Source organism: Molothrus ater, chromosome 3 (assembly GCF_012460135.2).
Source record: "Molothrus ater isolate BHLD 08-10-18 breed brown headed cowbird chromosome 3, BPBGC_Mater_1.1, whole genome shotgun sequence".
Taxonomy (NCBI): Eukaryota; Metazoa; Chordata; class Aves; order Passeriformes; family Icteridae; genus Molothrus; species Molothrus ater.
In genome coordinates, this window is record NC_050480.2 from 106,422,791 (window position 1) to 106,441,304 (window position 18,514).

Genomic DNA, 18,514 nt, shown 5'->3' on the forward strand with positions numbered 1-18,514 from the left:
AAATTGAAGAATTTTCATTTCCTTTATTGACTTAGCAAATCTATTGGCTGTCAGCGAGGTATATTATACAGGATACTAATTATTAAGCATACCAAAATGGAGAAGGCACAATATTTTTCTAACAGTATTGTTCCAACATGAACTAAAAAGCCAAATTTTTTGTCAGGTGTGAAATACTGTGCTCCTTAAGTTTGTTCTCTCTTCTTTTAAGAACATTATTTAAATGGCCTGAAGGAGTTCCAGCAGGGAAAGCAATGGACCAAGCAGCACAAGGGATATTCTGCAAAACTAGAACTCAAACATAATTTCTCTTATCATCAGTACAGAACGAAGGACAGAAGGAACATTCTACAGGCACTAAAAGATTTTTCGATGTTTTTGTGTGTGAGACTTTCAAGCTATCCATCTGCACATTGCTATATTATTGTTAGTAAAGGGAAACAGAAGTAGCTCCAGCACAACACGTGAAGTTAAATATCCCAGACAGAGAGGGAAGTTGATGTTACCTTTCTCAAGAGCATGTATATTTGTGCATTTAATAAACACATGAAGCTGCATTACATATCTGATGTTCAGTGATCAATGTGCTGTTGTCTTTCAAATTGTGCGGTTTTTAGGAATTACTGGGAAAGCCAAATATTCAATTTGAATAACCACCCTACCTCTTACCTATAGGCCAGGCAGGAGTGAGAGCATATCCTACTGAACACTAAACAAAGTACAATCTCCTCACTTCAAATGGTTGATAATCTTACAAAACAGGATTTTGTGACAGTACAGTACACAAGCGGTGCAATCTCTGCTACCATTGGTTCCTGACTTATTAATACCTAATGAAGCATCCAGGGCCAGGAGGAGGAAGCAGGGTGAGCATGAACAGACAGTCATAATATAGAAAAATCTGTTACATGGCATCAAAGGTCCCTGCTTCAACTGTTTCAATTCCTCTGCCCCCTTGATGGGCTGTCTCCCAAAGCTCCATGTGTGTTTCCTCTAATAACTCTGCTGTGAATAGAAGTGAAATGACCCCAAGTCTATTGATTTCTTCAACCTTTAGAATACCAGACCCCATTTAATTTATTTTTACTTCTTTTCAGAATATTTTCTTGTTGGATGAATCATACCTGAATGCACGATGCCTCATGAATTGTGATTAGAACTATCATTACAAGCATGACTGAACACTTGCTGCCAAACAGACTTGCCTAGACTTGCAAATTCTTTATACAGGGAGGAGAGAGGAAAAAAAAAGGACTATTTACCATTTAGGAAATAACAAAATTAAGCAAGCTTTATTTTACTGTATGTTTTTAACATGACCTTCCTTTTGTTTAGCTGAAACTGATCTCCCGTTGTTTCAAAAAGTGTCCCTGATTCACAGTAGATTAATTATTGATATATTTTAAAAATGACAGTTCTGCATTCACTTTATTTATTCTTCATAATTTTCAGGAAAATTTTTAAAAAATAAAAGCCAAATGATTGTCATTTCTTCTTGTGCTTAGAGGCACCTTCAGAGAATTCCAGCAGTTCATTGTGGTTGGATTTCCCTTTCCAGAGGCTGTGCTGAGCAATTGTTTCCAGAACACTGCCCTTATTCTTTTCTGCACTGTGGATGCTACCATGTTACCAGGGAAGGAATTTGAATTTGCAAATAGCTTCACCTGGGGAAAACAAAAAGAATGTATGAAAGTTAATTGGGATCACTCATGCTCAACAACTTTTATTTATGAATATGCAAAGCTGGTCAGTTTAAACTTCCATGTAAATTGCTTATGAAAGACAGTGGCAGTTACAGGCAGAGATGCTGGACTAGACCAAAACCAAGGTTTTCTAATTTTTTCAACAGCTATGTTTCAATCATATTTTAAAATTAAATAAATGGGCACAGACATTGCCAGATCCACCTAGTAGCGCTTTTAGTGCTGTTTGAAATGAAACTAACAAACTAACCCTGTGGAAAACCAGAGAGAATGGGAAAATTCCCTTAAAATACTTTGCTAGAGACATTAATTTATAATTAGAACAGAGAATAACTGGCCCTAAAGAAGCTTTATTATCATGGCAACTAGGAATGCTGTCTCTTGAAATCCATTATGACAGCATTAGATGAGTGTTCTAACTCCTAGAGATGAACTTTAAAAAAAAAAAAAAAAGACAACTAAGTCCAGTGAAACTCATTTCTTTCTTTTACATTTTGTCCTTGATATTTTTCCTTTTACAACAAATACCTGGTTTAGATATCCCTAAATGTGCATTTCCCGTCATTGCTGTGAGATTGTGACCGGAGAGGCAGCTGGAAAAAATGTCTCATTCCAGGTTTGACCTTGCCAGCATGGCAAAGAGCAGGGTGTAAGATTGTAAATCTGCAGGAGGAAAGCTGCAAGTATCATTCAATTTCAGGAAGATAGAAATAATTTTCTCCCTTTACTTTTCCTCCCTCTTTGTTTTGTATATCTTCATATTGGTGTCTTTAACAAAAAATTACTCCAACAAGTGCAGCAACAGTAGCACATTCAGTCCACTAAAGCTTTTTGTCTTTCAGAGGAAGGGAAGGAAAAGCCTCTGCCCACAATAGTACCTCAAATACTGTAATAATAGGTTTCTCTGATAAACAATATTGCCATGTAACGATCTGGCACAGCTAAACCAAAGAGAATTTGGAAAGCTATTGAACGGACAGCCTTATTTTACACTCTACACTTCAAAGCAGAAAATTTAGGTATGTGACTAAACCTCATTTGCAAAGGGAGTAAGTAGAGGAGTTAGACAAGCTACCACAGTCTGGGTTAACCCTTTAACAATAGTTTTAGCAAGAGAGACATACATGCTGGCAGTTTTTACACTCTCTTTTGTTTCCTATTGACAGTAATGCAATAAAGTGGATTTCAGCTCACATCTGCAGGTATTTGTACTGGGTTTGCATGGCCAAACTTTATTAGCAGGAAAAAGTTACAGGAATGGCTTCTGTGAGAAACAAACCCAACACAGCATTATAACTCATGAATTCATCACTATCTTTCAGTACGTTTCAGAAAGGACTCTGCAGCTGGGACACACAAAAATGATTAACATTGCTGGTCTGAAATTTTCACTGGGACAAACTCACCTTCAGCAACCATTTGAAAAATGCACTTCAGCATCATTTGATCTAAAGCTACCTAAGCAGTCCATAAATATTTCCTATTCTTGGCTGCATCCAGAGGAACACTGTCTGTGATTTTACAGCCTTGCTTTACTCTTCAAGTTCAAACATAGTGCAATACCTAATGGACATTATCTCTTGAACAGCCACCTTCACATAGTATCTTTCCATCAGTTTCTCTCAGATAAGCTCCACAGAGCTTAAATTTACACTCATCAATTGTTGTAGACCATTAAAATCTTTGGTCATTAACTTGTTGCCTCCAGAGATTCTATTGAACTGTTTTTCAAGTGCTGGAACTTACCCTCCAGGCCTGTGAAACCAGAAGCCCCTACTGAGGATAAAGCACTGCCAGGCAGTGAAGGTTTCAGCTGTTTAACTTACTGCCTCAGCTGACAGTGCTTGCCACTAGGCATTCTGATTAGGTCAAGTAAGCAAGAAGTCACAGCAAAATAACCTGACTCAAGAATAAACCTTTCTATTTTCTTTCCTTTAGCAGAAAGAAACAGTCTGAGCCCTCGGAAAATGGGATCCTTCAGTTATTTATGGCTGTTTCTTTCCCATTTTGTTATCAAGAAATTAGTGTTTCTCTTGAAAGTAGTTCTGGGAAGAATAAATATCATCTATTGGGACAACAAACACAGAGGAAAACAGAGACCCAAACTTTTGGACTCAAGAGTGCCTCATTGTTCATCAGATCTGAAAAGTGAAAAAAAAAAAAAAAAGAGTAGCTGTTCCCAGTGAAATGAAATTGTGTTAATCAAATAAATGACTTGATCAAAACCAGAAAGGTAAGAAGCTGTTAGCTCATATGAAACAAAGGCAGAAAAGAGGTTTTAGCATCAGTATCAGAGGGACAGGTTAGCTGAAAAACTGTATAGGTCATTAAACCAATGTCTTCATTGGGTCAACTCTTTTTAGCTGCAAGTAGAGTTAAGAATATTGGTCTGTGGGTTCATCTTTTGAAGGTAGTCTATAGGGCTCCTTAGGGGATCGGGAATGAGCAGTCAGAAACAGAATGAAAAATATTGTCCTACTGTTAAGTGGCTATTTCCATCCTTTACAAATTGCCTGAGTGAGCTCATTTTAGCACACAGCACTCATTTAATTGCACCCATGTTCCATTCACAAGGACATTTGTTCCACCAAATGAAGTACACCACAGATTGGGTTGAACAAGTCTAGGACCTATAGATTTAAATGCTTTTGTTTTAGGGAGTCTTATTTGTAGTAACTGGGAAGAGTGTGTGCATTGGGCTGGCTCTGGTTAGTTCCATTTCAGTTTTTTGGGTATATGTCAGTTTATTTCTGAATATATGATTAGTATGGTGGGGGATGATTTAAAATTATGAAAGGAGACGTCATCTGAAACTATGTAAGACAGAATCTGCTAAGAGCATTTTCAGTTTTTGATGAATTGCTCTGTAGTCTGGAATGGGATGTTCTTCCCAAGGGTAGACAGTTTACAGGGGTTTCTTGCACTTATATAAATGAAGCTCTTTTTGGCAAATAAATGTCTTGTATTTTATGTATCTTTTAAAGTTACTTTTGAATTATAAATTATCTACTTATAGTAGAGTATTATCCTGAATGACTTAGGAAATTAAAAAAAATACTGATAAGGAATTTTAAAAGCAGTAAAATATGGTTTTAGAGTGATTGAAGGGGAAACTCATTCTGCTAGGGAGATTCTATAGAAAACACTGTGAGGCTGTTAAACTTAGTTTCTGCTAGTAGAGAAACCAAGTTTCTGCTTGACAAAGTAGAGTTATTAGCAGGCTAATGAGGGACTATAACAGAGTCTTTACATCTTACCAGATTATAATAGCTTCCCAAATGTTCTATGTGCATTAGCATTTAATAGGAAGAAACAACTGGATATTAATGGAAAATAAATCCCATAATCACAGAAAGGATCCTTTCAAATGCTTGTAGCGAACTGGGAGTGTTCAAAGTTAATATTAATCTTAACACTTAGCTTAATCATGAGCAAAAATTGAAACTGGAAAGGTAGAAAAATTTTAGGAGATGTAGTAAACAGGATTTTTAATATGCTCCATTTTCCAGTCTATTTAAATCAATGTATCCTACAATGAATATTTACAATTATGTAGGGTTTATACCTAAAAAGTTAACTAAGACCAAAAATTATTAAATTAATCTTAATGACTTTTATGACATGATACAAATGTTTATGAAACTAATTACAGACAGGTTTTAAGAGTACTTGCTTTCATGTCATGGAACATAAAAATTAAACAAATCATACCTTAACAAAAAAAAAAAGCCACAAAAACAAACAAATAAGCTCCCACAAAACCAAACCAAACCAAAAAATGTATCAAGAATCAAAAAGTGGTGAATTATTCTATTGTTCTGCTTTGCTTTGGTGAGAAGTTTCATTTTTGCCTATTAATCTGTCTTTGTCTCAGCTGGTAAATTTTCTCACTGTTACCCTTCTCCTTCCCTTCCCATCCTGCTGGAGAGCAAAATGACTGAGCAGCTGTGAGGGGCCCAACTGCCTGCCAAGGCTGACCCAAAACAGAACCCCGACAGAAAAGAACCAAAGAGGTCTCCCTTAGCAGTTAGCAAACACAATCAGATGGCAATGGGTAATGGAAACAATGACCTAAATCTTCAAACTGAATACTGATGTTCTGTAGACTATGCAAAGACAGACAGAAACCCTCAAAGTGCCTTGAGGGCAGAGAGCTGACTGAGGGACAATTTACATGGGTGCTTCCAAACAGATCTGAGCTATACGTAGTTAGCTCTGCATATTTATCAAAAACTTAACATGACTTTTACCAAAAATAATTTAAAGTATAAAACACTAGGATGCTAACCTAATCTTACTAAAATCTTGAGAATGAGGGGTATTTTATAAGTCCTGTGGTATTACAGGCAAAAATGTTTCTCCTTAAGCTAATTAGTTCTCAGTTTTGGTTGAGGTCTTGAAGTCTGTGAACTTTGCACAAAATGTGCTGCCTTTGCAGGACCAAAAGAATTATTTTAATTGTGTGGAAAGAAAGAGGATATTAACAGTATATTTCATGTTTTGAGGAGATATTTTCAAGTCAGAGAATATGGATTTCATATGTAACACTCAAATACTGTCTTAAACAGTAACACCTAAATATTAACTTGTGATGTCCTAAAATGCAGATAAATAGAACTGGTCTTAGTAAACATGGTAAAACCTACTGTGCAATACCTTTTCCACTTTTTTTTCCCCTTAGATAGAAAGGTATTTCCATCACAGAAAACACTTTCAACATTCAGAGGTTCATTAGAAATTAGAACCAGCAATATATTTAATTCTTTTGCATAAATTGTGAGAAAATACTAACACGAAAAATATGTTGCAATTAAGGTTCAATGCTTCATGATGTTCAGCCAGTATGAACTGATGTCACACAGTGCCACTGAAGCCCATAGTTTATAGGTTCTATTTAAAAGCCAGTCCCCACTCAGGTACAGTGATTATCCTTTTCAAAGACTGCACATTACAGAGTTCAGATATGAAGCTGTTCTTCCCAATTTAATGAAGAGCCTTGTGTCACATGTGACATTTGCAGGATGATAGCTCCACTTCAGGGTGAAAAAAGCCTCAAAGCACATGACTTCATATCTATAGTTTTCATTCAATTGTGTAACTGATCTGATGTGAATGAAAGCTTCTCTATTACTTACAAAGGAAGGATATTGACAGCTTTATGTGCCATTAGGCTCTCACACCAGTTGCTTTTGCATTTTCTTATGACTCCAGCCTGAAAGGAAACAAAATTTTTAGCATTTGGTCTCTTCCAAGCAGCTATTTCTAGCCCCATCTGGAGCCTAGCACTTTCTTTGAAAAGAGCCAGCAAGGATAAAAACTTAAAGACCAGGGCTCTGACAGTAACCCCATGGGGAAGTGACATGACATGACTAGCAACACATACAGGGAAAATTTCACCACCAAAAGAGCTACATCCCATAAAATGCCTGTTGGGTGTGGTCCACAGCTCACACTAACTTCTGAATTGCATTTGTGTATTATCTTTAAGGCTACTAGTCAGCATGGATAAAAACAATTACCTCCTGTAGACAGAGACCACACAACAGCCGGGCCCTGGTCCGACAGCAGCTTGTTTCAATAGCATGCAGGCATGGATAGCAGATGACTCAGGACTACTGCTCACACAGTAGTGATTTGCATCTTGATATCCATTTTGTACAACAGGAGGATTTGGTGGAATGACATTTTCTTTGCTTGCTCTTGTTTGAACACAAAGCCAAAGGGTGTAAGATGCTCTCTATTTATGTTTCTGTTAATGAGCTGAATGAGAATAGGCAGTACTTTTATAAGCTTGAAGGAGGACCCTGAGCTAGAAGGTAATTCTTTCAGCCAGCAAGTGCATTAAAGGATGGAATTAGAATTCAGAATTATGCTGAAAAAAATGGAGAACTGGCCTAAAAATCTAATATACAATCTCATAAAGACAAGTGCTACACTTTACTTCCAGGAAGAAAGAATCCACTACAGAAACATTGTATGGAAAATGGCTGCAAAATGTTTTGGTTTAGTGTTGCAGTGTGATGTAATAGCCTGTCTCAGTATCCCGGTTCTTTCCCCAGGTGTGCCAACCTCTCCCTTCCCCTCCCTTGCCCCTGCTAAGTGCTGTCTGTCAATCTCAGCATTCCAGCAAGGGCACCGTGTGATTGGCAGAGTTCAAAAGATGCCTCTCAGCCCTGGGGACATTGGGCCATCCAGTTGTCATTTGTCCCCTGAGACTTCCCCTCCCTTACCTGGTTGGTGGGACCCCTACCCCATCCCTCCCCCTCTCCCTGGGGTTCAGAGACACAGCAACCCCGCGGTTCGTGGTTCTGCTGGAGCTGTTGCTGCGTTCAGAGGCCTGTGGGCCAGGAATAAAGCTCTGGATCGAAACCCTCCAGCAGAACCGACTCCTTTTCCTTCACCTTGCCTTGAAGCCTCTCCACCAGAGGTAAACCTGAGCTCCTGCAGGCCTGGACTTGTCCCCAGTGCCCAGCTGCAGCATCCAGCAGCCAAAGGTGTCTCTGAGGTGAAACAACCTCAGCTGCCGCCTCTGGTCAAGCAGCAAGGGCCAGACGAGCCCAGGCACGTTCCATCCGGCTGTATTGGTATCTAATTCCAATAGTTTAGAAAAATATAAAGCAAAGATAAAGCATACTATTCTTTCTAGGGAAAAAAAACCCAAAAAACCAACAACTTACAAATCTTAAATCTCTGGCTATTAATATGGAAATGCCTTTAAAAATTCCTGGTATGTGGTTGTTTAAAGCTGTTGCTCTGGTGTCATTAATTATCGGTGGGTGACAAGCTACTGCTGCCCTAGATAAAATGTAATTTTTGCCAGTGTTTGGGATTTAAAAGCAGCTTTAAAGTTCCCTGACTCAAACATTTAACCTGATTTATGGGTTGTGTTCAGAGAGTACTAAGGCTAAATCTCACTATGATGACTTGAAATTACTGCTAAAATTAAGTAAAGAATCAAATTTAACTACTAAAGTAAATATAATTTGAACTATTAATTATGAATTTTTAGGTGAAGGGAATAAACAAGAAATAATTTAATCTGTGACATATAATAAATCCCAAAATGTATCCTTTCTGGAGGCCTTTCTAAATAAACACTTGTTTTTAAGTCACAAAGGAACCAACATTGAAACAGTTATTTACTGAGACAGAAATCATTTATTAAGACTTTTTTTGCAGACACCTGTTAAAATACATAAACATTTCTACAGGTTAAATACACTGAGAAAAAACTAAAGCAGCATAATGGGAAAGGGAAGAAAATATCTTTATGTTTGGCCTGAAATGTCTGTTAAAATAACTTAAGATCAATCACAGCTGCCATGCCAATGTAAAACATATTGTAAGATCATATAAAGTTCTAAAATTTCTGTCAACATATTACCCAACTGCAAAAAAATGAGAAATAAACAAAAAAATCACTCTCTCATAGAGAAATTATTTGTGATGCCTACACATTCCTCACGTTGTTTTCAAGCAGAAAGTCCCCTGTGCAAATTAACCTCTGTGCATTGCAGAACTGAAATATCATGTATCATTCAATATCCATGCAAAAAAAAAAAAAAGGGCCTGCTGATAATGCTGACCTCTCTTCACCAGACAATCTCATCAGTGTGGCATAAGATAGGTCAGGAAGACCTTTTGGAAGTGCAAATATTACTACCTCTTCATGAAGTATTTAACCCTTTCAGTCCCTCTTTAAGAACTAAGGGACCATGTACCAGTTTACTATTGTAGAGTTAAAATGGGGTTTTTGCTAGTAAGCGGTGAAGATATCAGATACATAGAGTCCACAGAGATTATTATACTTAGAACATTGTAAGTGAGATCCTACTGCACTTCAAAATACATAAAGAAAATAAAGCAAGAGCAAATACATTGACCTCTGGAGTTTTTGTGTCATGACAAATGAATGACAATGTGAGTTACAATGGGAGTTACAATGCTCTCACAGAACACAGCTAGAGGATATGGACATGTGCATCCAGAGTAAAAGTTTAGTAAAAGAGACGTTAGCAACAGTCAGGATGAGAACTGTTCAAACATTCTACTTAGTTTCTTTCACGTTCAGTCTTTTTCCTGGCCAGAGCAACTTTAAGCAAGGGCAGTAAGACAGTTACACTGAGGTCTGGACTCAGAGGACTCTTTTTCCCATTCAGAGTTCTACCTTTCCATCCTTATCACCCAGGGTGGCTGCCTTTCCCTTTTTATCCAAACAGTCCAGCAATCACTGAGCTTCATCTGGGTTAGTATACAACATACATCAAGCCCTTCATACAAAAATTTTCCCAGGACCCTGCATCATGTACCTTTCAAAATTCCCATCAGAGTAAGGGAAGGGACCACAGCCAAATGCCCATCCAATTTCTTTTGCTGAGTATCCCATACCTCCCTAGCAACTCCTGATTTCTTCTAACTTACAGTCTCAGTAAACAGTCACACATACATACAACTCTGCTGCTCAAAATCTGCCCTGTTTGGAGTTTACTTTATACCTGCCAGCAAACCTGCACCTGCTTGTGCTTCCCACTGGCTCACAGCCCCCTTTGGGTATCCATTGGCTCCAAAGTGGGATCCTCTACTGTGGACCTGCAGGGGAGGAGCCTTCTTCACTATGGTCTTACCACAGAGCACAGGAGAATGCCTTCTCTGGCATCTCTAGCACCTCTTCCCCTTTTTCTTCACTGACCTTGGCATCTGCAGGGATGTTTCTCTCACATATTTTTCACTTTGCTTGCTCATGACACACAGCATTTTCCCCCCCTTTTGAAATGCATTACCCCACAGGCACTATTGCTGTTGCTGAAGGGCTTGGCCAGCAATGTGTTCATCTTGGAGCCAGCTGGCATTGGTTCTGTCAGGCACAGGGGAAGCTTCTAGTTTTTTACCACAGAAGCCATCCCTCACTAGTACCTTGCTGCCTAAAACCTTGCCTAGCAAACCCATCACACTGTTACACAAATATGCTGTACTTGCAAATGTGGCAAGGGAACATTTTCAGAACAGGGCTCTGGGTTTAATTGTGAGGAGATCTGACTCACTGAGTTCAGAGGTTGTATTTTCACACCCACATAAGCTTTCCAATTTTTCTGACACAACTCCAATGAGTGCTTGTACTGGCCTTCTGTCATTAGTCAGTCCTGATTACTGTCTCTAGCTCTTTAAGCTATTAAACTACTGAAATCACTGTACCTCTGAAGTGTAAAATGTATGAACTCAGCAACAAATGGACACAGTCTCTACCAAGTTTTAACAAAAGCATGTCAGCAGGAAGCAGAAGGCTCCTGTGTATATATATATATGTTTGTATATACTGTACTACACACTGTGCTGAAATACTCCAGAAAGAGAGTATATCAAGTCAAACAGTCCAGTCCAGTTGAAGCAGAGACACGCCACAGAAATGCACTGAAATCTCCTTTCGGTGTGATCTCTTTTCCTGTGGACAAGGGGAAGAGGGAAAATGAGAGAGTGGGGTTGTTTGGTTTTTATAAAAAATCTTTGGTTCTGTCTCTCACAGTACTCCTGGACAAAATGTCCATCATGCAGCTAGACACATACATAATCCAATGGTTGTCTGAAGGATCAGCCTCAGAGAGTTGTGGTAAATGGGGAAGCATCAGGGGGGAAATCAGTCACTGGTGGTGTTTGCCAGGTCTCAGTTTTAGGGCTGCTTCTCTTCATTGTTTCTATCAATGATCTGGACACAGGAGTGGGGTGCACACTAAGTAGGTTTCCCAACAATGTTTGATTGGAAGGATCCATTGATTTCCTCAAGATTAGAGAGATCTTTTAGAGACATCTTGATAGATGTCCCAGGATGTATGGACTTTAAAAGGACAAGTGCCAGATTCAGTACCTTGGGTGGTGTAACCCGGGACATATGTGTAGACTGGGGAACAGAAGGCTGGAGCACAGCCCTGCAGAAAAGGATCTGGGGATTTTGGTTGATGGCAAACTCAATATTAGTAAAAAATAGGTCTTGGAGATCAAAAGTGCCAACCATATCACGAGGTGCATTAAGCACAGTACAGCTAAGTGGACAAAAATAGTGATTATCCTATTAGACTCAGCCTCACGTCGAATAGAGTTTGAGGCTTCAATACATAAAAGTATATAAAAACATTAGAACATGTCCACAGGAGGCTAACAAAGATGTTGGAAGAACTAGAGGGTTTGCGTTATAAGCAGATGAGGACATTAAGGTTGTTCAGCTTAGAGAAAAGGTTACTGAAGGGTGACCTCCTCTGCAATGGAAGGGTGGAGAAGAAGGTGCTGATCTCTTTTAGATTTCTGGTGGTAAGATGCAGCAGGGTGGCTGAAAGCTGTGTCAGGGAAGGTCAGATTGGGTGTTGGAAACAAGTTCTTCATTGAGAGGGTTTTTCAAGCAGTGGAACAAGCTCAGAAGAAGAGTTGTCATGGACCCAGGTCAGAGAGTATTCCAGAATGATTTGGACAATGCTTTTAGATATATGACTAAATGTTTAGGCTGTTCTGTGTGGAGACAGGATTTGGTGAACCTTGTGGATCCCTTCAACTCAGGGTGTGCTATGATTCTCTAACTCTGCTCTCCTCAGGCAATCATCAATAAATGTTTGATAAAGAGGGGTTAAGGTTATTTGCTCTCCTCCCTCGATACATGGCAAAAACACTAATTGGAAGGGCCAATTTCTCTCTTTGGGCCATTGAATAAAAACCTGGTTTAGTGTTTATACACCCTCACAGGACAGTTATAATTGCTGGGGAAAAAATCAAAACAAGAGATCAAAGGATGCAACTACAAGACTGTGTTCTTAAGAAATAGACACAATTTGAAACATTGTATCCAAACACCACCATCTGTGCTGTTTCATCAGTACTTAGGAGAGAAATCAAGAATTTTAGAGGAAAAACGTAGAGGTTCTGCTGGGAGCAGAGAGGTGATATTGCTGTATCCCAGCCTTGGCAAATCAACAGGGGATGACACTGCTGCATTTATGGTGTTCAAGTAAGGGTGTCTTGGAAGGCACAGATGTACAGGGGCAATGCCCACTCAACTGGAGACTCTGCTCCTCTGAAATGGCCGAATTTGTTTCACCACATTGCTTCCAGCCCTCCTTGATGATACCACTCAGCCCTCAATCAAAAGACAGTGGAGAGAAAGGGGCACCACAGACCAACAATTGTGGCTGAAATATGCATCCCTTTATAGCGCCCAAACCATGCTAATATGTGGTAGGATTTAGACCAAGAATGAACATAACAAACCACACAGGAAACAGGCATCCAATGATTAAAATCCATGCAGAGGCATCTGAGTCTTTACATTTAGCAACAATTCTGGGTGTTTTAAAATACCAGCACAAAGAGACATATGAACATATGCATATGTAACTATCTAAAAGTATAGAATCATAGAACATTTGGCTTCAAAGGGACCTTAAAGATCACCCAGTTCCAACCCCCTGCTATGGGCAGGGACACCTTCCACAAGACCTTGCTCAAAGCCTTGTCCAACTCAGCCTTGAAAAGTTCCAGGGATGGGGCATCCACAACTTCTCTGGCAATCTGTGCCAGAGTCTCACCATCCTCAAAGAATTCCTTCCTAATATTTGAACTAAACCTATCTCTCAGTTTTAATCCACTCCCTCTTCTCCTGACACTGCATTCTATTGTAAGCAGTCTCCCTCCATCTTTCTTGTGGGTTCTCTTTAGGTGCTGGAAAACCACAATTAAGTCACCACTAAGACTTCTCTTTTTCAGGCTGAACAATTTCAATTACACCTGTGATTTGATGTCATATAAGACAATAATAATAATAATAATAATTTCAACATCCAGAGCTGAAATTTAATGTGAAGAACTTATCTTTGCCCTCTGTTGTAACCTAAACCATTATAGCCAATTTGCAAACATATACTTTGTCAAGTTACAAGCAGACACGCAATCAAATACTATTTAATTATTTGGATTTTTATAAAACCATTTGTTCTGAATTACTAATATGCTTTGTGATGGTGTGTACCATCTACCTTTCACAAAGCAGAAAAAGAAAATTGCTGTCAATTGAAAGAGTGAACTTGGGTCAATTAACAACAAGCTACTTGAAGGATGGGAAATCCTTTTGGGCATGCATTTGTCTCTAAAAATGTTTGCAATTCGTATTTAAGTGGTGACAAGTTATGCACAGATGAAAGAGCAAAACATCCCTCTCCTGCCCAGTGATACATAGGAAGAGCACATGCACATTCCACAAAACATAGTGCATGTCCATGTTCTTAAAGTCTGGCCTTTCAGCTGTTCCAGGATACAAAACTATCTCCAGGGAAGAGAGCAGGGGAAAAGCACTTGTGCTGTTTTATTTTTCTCCTATATCTATAATGCTTCTCTCTGCAGAACTGCAGCTGGCCACTGTTACCAAGATTAAGAACACAGCCCCCAAGAAATAAAAGCATTAAATTGAATGCTTCTGACGTTTAATCCATGCATGGTTTGCAACACTCAAGTCTTCTATCATGCACAATGCACTCACCTACAGTCACACACCCCCATCAGCAGTGGATAATCCTTTCAAACAGCCCATGCTACAGCACAATCATGGAGAAAATGATCTCATGCTTTCAGGAACACGGCAGGATTCCCACTCAGAGACTGTTGACCTTTGCCCAGGTTTCAGTGACATGCTTTTGATCGTGTGACTTTTAAAGGCTAATTTGTCATCACAAGGAAGATCACGCCGCTGCCCGTAAATGTACAGGCTTAGAAATGCTGCTCTGCTAACACTTGAGTCCTCTACAAGCAGCTTGTACTAAGTATTTTAGGGCTTTTGCTATCATACATTAATTTAGTTTATTCTTCTCTATCAGAAGAATATGCTACCAGGGAAATTAAGAAGCTGCTTAAAGCAAAAAATAGCTTACAACCTATGTGATCTGCTGCTTTCATCTGACTTTCCTTTTTCCTCTTTGCTTTCAGAAACAGACTGATGTATGTGCATCATGGAAGATTCAAAATCATGTTTACTTACTGTAGTGGGTTTAAAATTTCATACATAAGGCTGCAGTAAAACGAGGCTTTAGGGGGTGTTTTTTGTTGGTTTTGTTTTGTTTTTTGTTGTTGTTGTTGTTGTTATTTCTCTTTTCTGTTATCACAATCCTGGCAAAATTCAGTAAGCAACACAAGCTAACAGACTGCATTATTGTATAAAAAAGCTAGCATGTATTTTATTCCTTGCTTTGAAGGACACCCACTTGTGATATTTGGAGCACTCCCTCTCTGTAATATGTGATATTAGAAATATTGTGTTGTCATAAATATGGCACCTGTCAGATGGCCCCAGGTCATTCAGTAGTATTTTGCATATAGCTGCATAAAAATGTGGCACAACTTTTCATAAGAATATGCAAAAACAGGCACAGAAATGCAGAGAAAATGCAGCCAAAACCTTAATGAAAAGTTTGGTTTAAAAAACGCTAACTGGCAATATCATCATTTATCAACTCCATAGTGAATGCAACCCTGTGTAGATGTGCCTGGATATTTGACTCTCACCACTACAAGAGAGATGTTTTTGTTTCTTGGAGAATTTTGCTGTTCCCCCTCTTGAAGATCTTGATACATTTCTTTATATATACACTTTATAAGTGGTAGTCTTCTGCTTCCTAAGGAAGCTAAATGGCCTGATGGACTGAGTATGAGGTCAAAAGCCAGAGCTCCCAAGCTCTAATACTGCCTCTGACACTAACTTGCTGTGTTTTGGGTTCAACCAATGCCATTTTCCCTAAATGAAGGCAGTATGTTTTAAGAACCACAAAGAGAGCAGCAAGGGATAATTATTATTTTACTGTGTTTTGAAAGCACAGAGCAGCAAAACTATCCACCAAGCGAGGCATGAGTTGCTGAGGTTTTCAGAGTTTTCCTCTCATTACTGTGAGACAGATTTCACTGGAGACTGTGCCATCAGCAGAAGAAAAACCTGTTGCCAGGGGAAGATGCATGTACGAACTGCAGGCTGAAGGCCAGACTGAGGAAAGCTGTTTTCTTTTCTAATCAGGGTGGAGACAACTGGTAATTGCAGCAGTCTGAGGGGAGAGCTGCCCAGGAGGCTGTGCCTGACCACTGCCTCATTCAGCAGTGTCTCCAGCTGGCAGCTGAGAGCTACCCAGGGACAGCAGGGAGGCCAGGATGGGGCAGGAGCCAGGAGGGAGCCGCTATGAGCAGGAGGCTGCAGCTGGGTGACCCCCACTGAAGCACAGAGCATCGGCCACAAGCACTGCCACGGGCAGCCTGGCACCAGCACGGGCAGGAGCAGCTCCAGGCAGCTCTGCCAGCTGCCATGGGCACATCTGCTCCTCGCATGGGCCAGTCTGTGGGAAGAGCTGCTTTATCAGCCTAAAATCCGCAGATTGTTTTGGATCTATGCTAGAGTCAGGCCAAGCCTGAGCTCAGCCCCTTTTGGTTTGCTCCTCTCTTCTAGCTGGGACAGTCAGTACACAGCAAGCTTCACCTGTGCTGGATAAACACACGACATTGCACACCTCTAATAAGTTCCCAGGCATGATGTGTGTTGTTAATGCTTTCTCCAAGGTGAGTGGTAGATGTGGTGCTTGGGAACATGCTTAGGGACGTGGTCTAGAGGTGGATTTGGCAGCATTAGGTTAATGGTTGGACTCCAAGACTGCAGAGACCCATTCCAACATTAATGATTCTATAATTCTAGGTGTCCGGGTAGGGGTAGAATCCAGGTACCAGCAGGTGAATTGTCATTTACAGTGTGGCCCTCAGGCTTCTGCTGCATGGCCAGATGGGCAGGCATTTTGGGCGTGGGGGGATATTTTTCAGTCACAAGAAGAGGAACAGTTGAAGCTTATCTGGACCAGAGCTGGTTTGCAAAGATTTCACAAATTAATGAAAAGCAGCAATAGCAAAAGGCAGACTTTTCTGGACACAGCTGTAAATGTTGGATCCTCTGAGGTCTTTAATGAGATCCTAGGGCTTAGTCCCTAGTCCTCAGAACTGATGACTTATTCTGGGCAGCTTTGTGGGGATGTTTTTCTGTGACATTTACAATTAAAAGCCGTGAAAAGAAACCCAATATTGGGTTTCTCTCCCTTCCTGCAGTGTTTCCCAATCAGAAACACACAAACTATTCCACCATCTGGGTATGTGTTTGGAAGCTGATGCAGAAAACCACCAATCAAAAGCACTGAAAAATAGCAGGAGGCTACAGTATTAACTTTAAAAGCTATTAGAAATCAATCAGGACTTCAGCAGGGCCTGAGGGGCAGACTGATGTAATGGAAGGCAGTCTATTAAATATAAAAGTCAATTAAGCAACAACTTCAGAGCTCCTGTCCTCCACCACAAAAACTTAAGGCAAAAGAGACAATGGCAGCTAGGACCCTTGTCTTGTCACAGTCTCGTAACGTGAGGGTTTGTCTCTAACAACTGTGGTCACACAGAGCCAAGGAAAGGACAATTCGGCAGGCATTTGTAGGAACTTACTTTCAGAAAACAGTGAAGGTAGTCACCATCAGATCAGGCATCCTGCTCTGGTGTTTGGGGACAGTGCCTCAATTTTATTTGGAGGTGACTTTATAACTCCTTTAAAGTGCAAGGCCAATGATTAATGGGGAAAAAACCCAACAACACTCAAAAACCAAAACACTACCCCCCCAATCCCAAACATTTGCTGACACTAAGAAAAAGCTTAGGGGAAAATTACATCCAAGCACTCCTTAAGCATTAACAGCATACCAATATACTCCCATCTCCTGGAGATTCCCTCTTAGCTCTTAAAAATGTGCTAGATATATGTAAAAATGTACATATATAAGGTCATAATGACTTGTTCCCTAAATCTTTACCCTCATGCAAAATGGATGGGAAAAATTTCTTCCTCCATTCTAACTTTGTCAGAAAAGCTTAATTCCAGCAGCCAGCATAAGCAGAAAAAATCCATATGACAAAAGGCAGAGGTCAAATGAATAAAGGACTTGCAGTCCCCCGATAGTTATACAATACTTTTAAAAATCTGGGATAGATGAAACTTAGATTTAGAAATGTCATTCAATTCAAGCCACAGAACACTTAAAAACACAGAAAGGGCTGCTTAGTTTTTTTAGAAATTCTAAAGCAAAATTTCTTTATTTAGAAAACTACGACATAATTTTAAGAAAGAAACATAAATTTTTCCCTCTTATATTTTCCTGATTTTTTTTCCTACTCACTTCTTTTCATCTTTTCTGCCACTTATACTGTGCTTGTACAAGCTAGAAACAAGGTCTAACATTTACATATAGCAATGCCTTGGTCTCTGAAGAGGAGGGTTTAAATTGGCTTTAAAAGAATTCCAAAGCAAAATATGTAAAATTATATACTTCTTCCCTCCTGTTTGATATTACCAATTCTGGCAAGAGCCATTACTCCAAAGAGCTGACTGAGTGCAGGTTTAGAGGAAGGAGTGTTAGCGCTGCAGGGAAGCCTGAATGCAGGGAAGTTCAGACTAATCGGTGAGTAACTTTATGGAGTCATGAAAGTCACCAATTTCATCTATCTGTTACAAATACAGAAAATTCTGAGAACAGTGGAAAAAGCTCATCGTTGCATTTGGTCCTATTGTGCAAGATTTGACACTATCAGGACCGCCTATGGTTAGGGGAGAAGAGGAGCCTAGAAGTGCCTGAGTGGAGCTTCCACGAAAAAGGCAGAGGTGAGAGAGGAAATATTTACAGCTCACTATTGCCCTCTGCTGCAAGCTGTGCCGGCCTTTGTGGTGCTTCCGAGTAAAGAAGGGGAAAAATTCCGAAGACCATCTCTTTATTTTAAACGAA

The 18,514-nt window shown here is 39.7% G+C and overlaps 1 long non-coding RNA gene across 1 annotated transcript; it reads right to left on the bottom strand.

Moving 5' to 3' along the window:
• Positions 1 to 1,274: 1,274 nt before the first annotated feature.
• Positions 1,275 to 14,287, bottom strand: LOC129046645 (uncharacterized). Its single transcript, XR_008508283.1, has 3 exons — positions 14,215 to 14,287; positions 6,839 to 6,915; positions 1,275 to 1,664 (listed from the first exon to the last, which is right to left on the bottom strand). It is a non-coding gene; the product is annotated as an uncharacterized LOC129046645 (long non-coding RNA).
• Between the last annotated feature and the right edge of the window lie 4,227 nt (positions 14,288 to 18,514).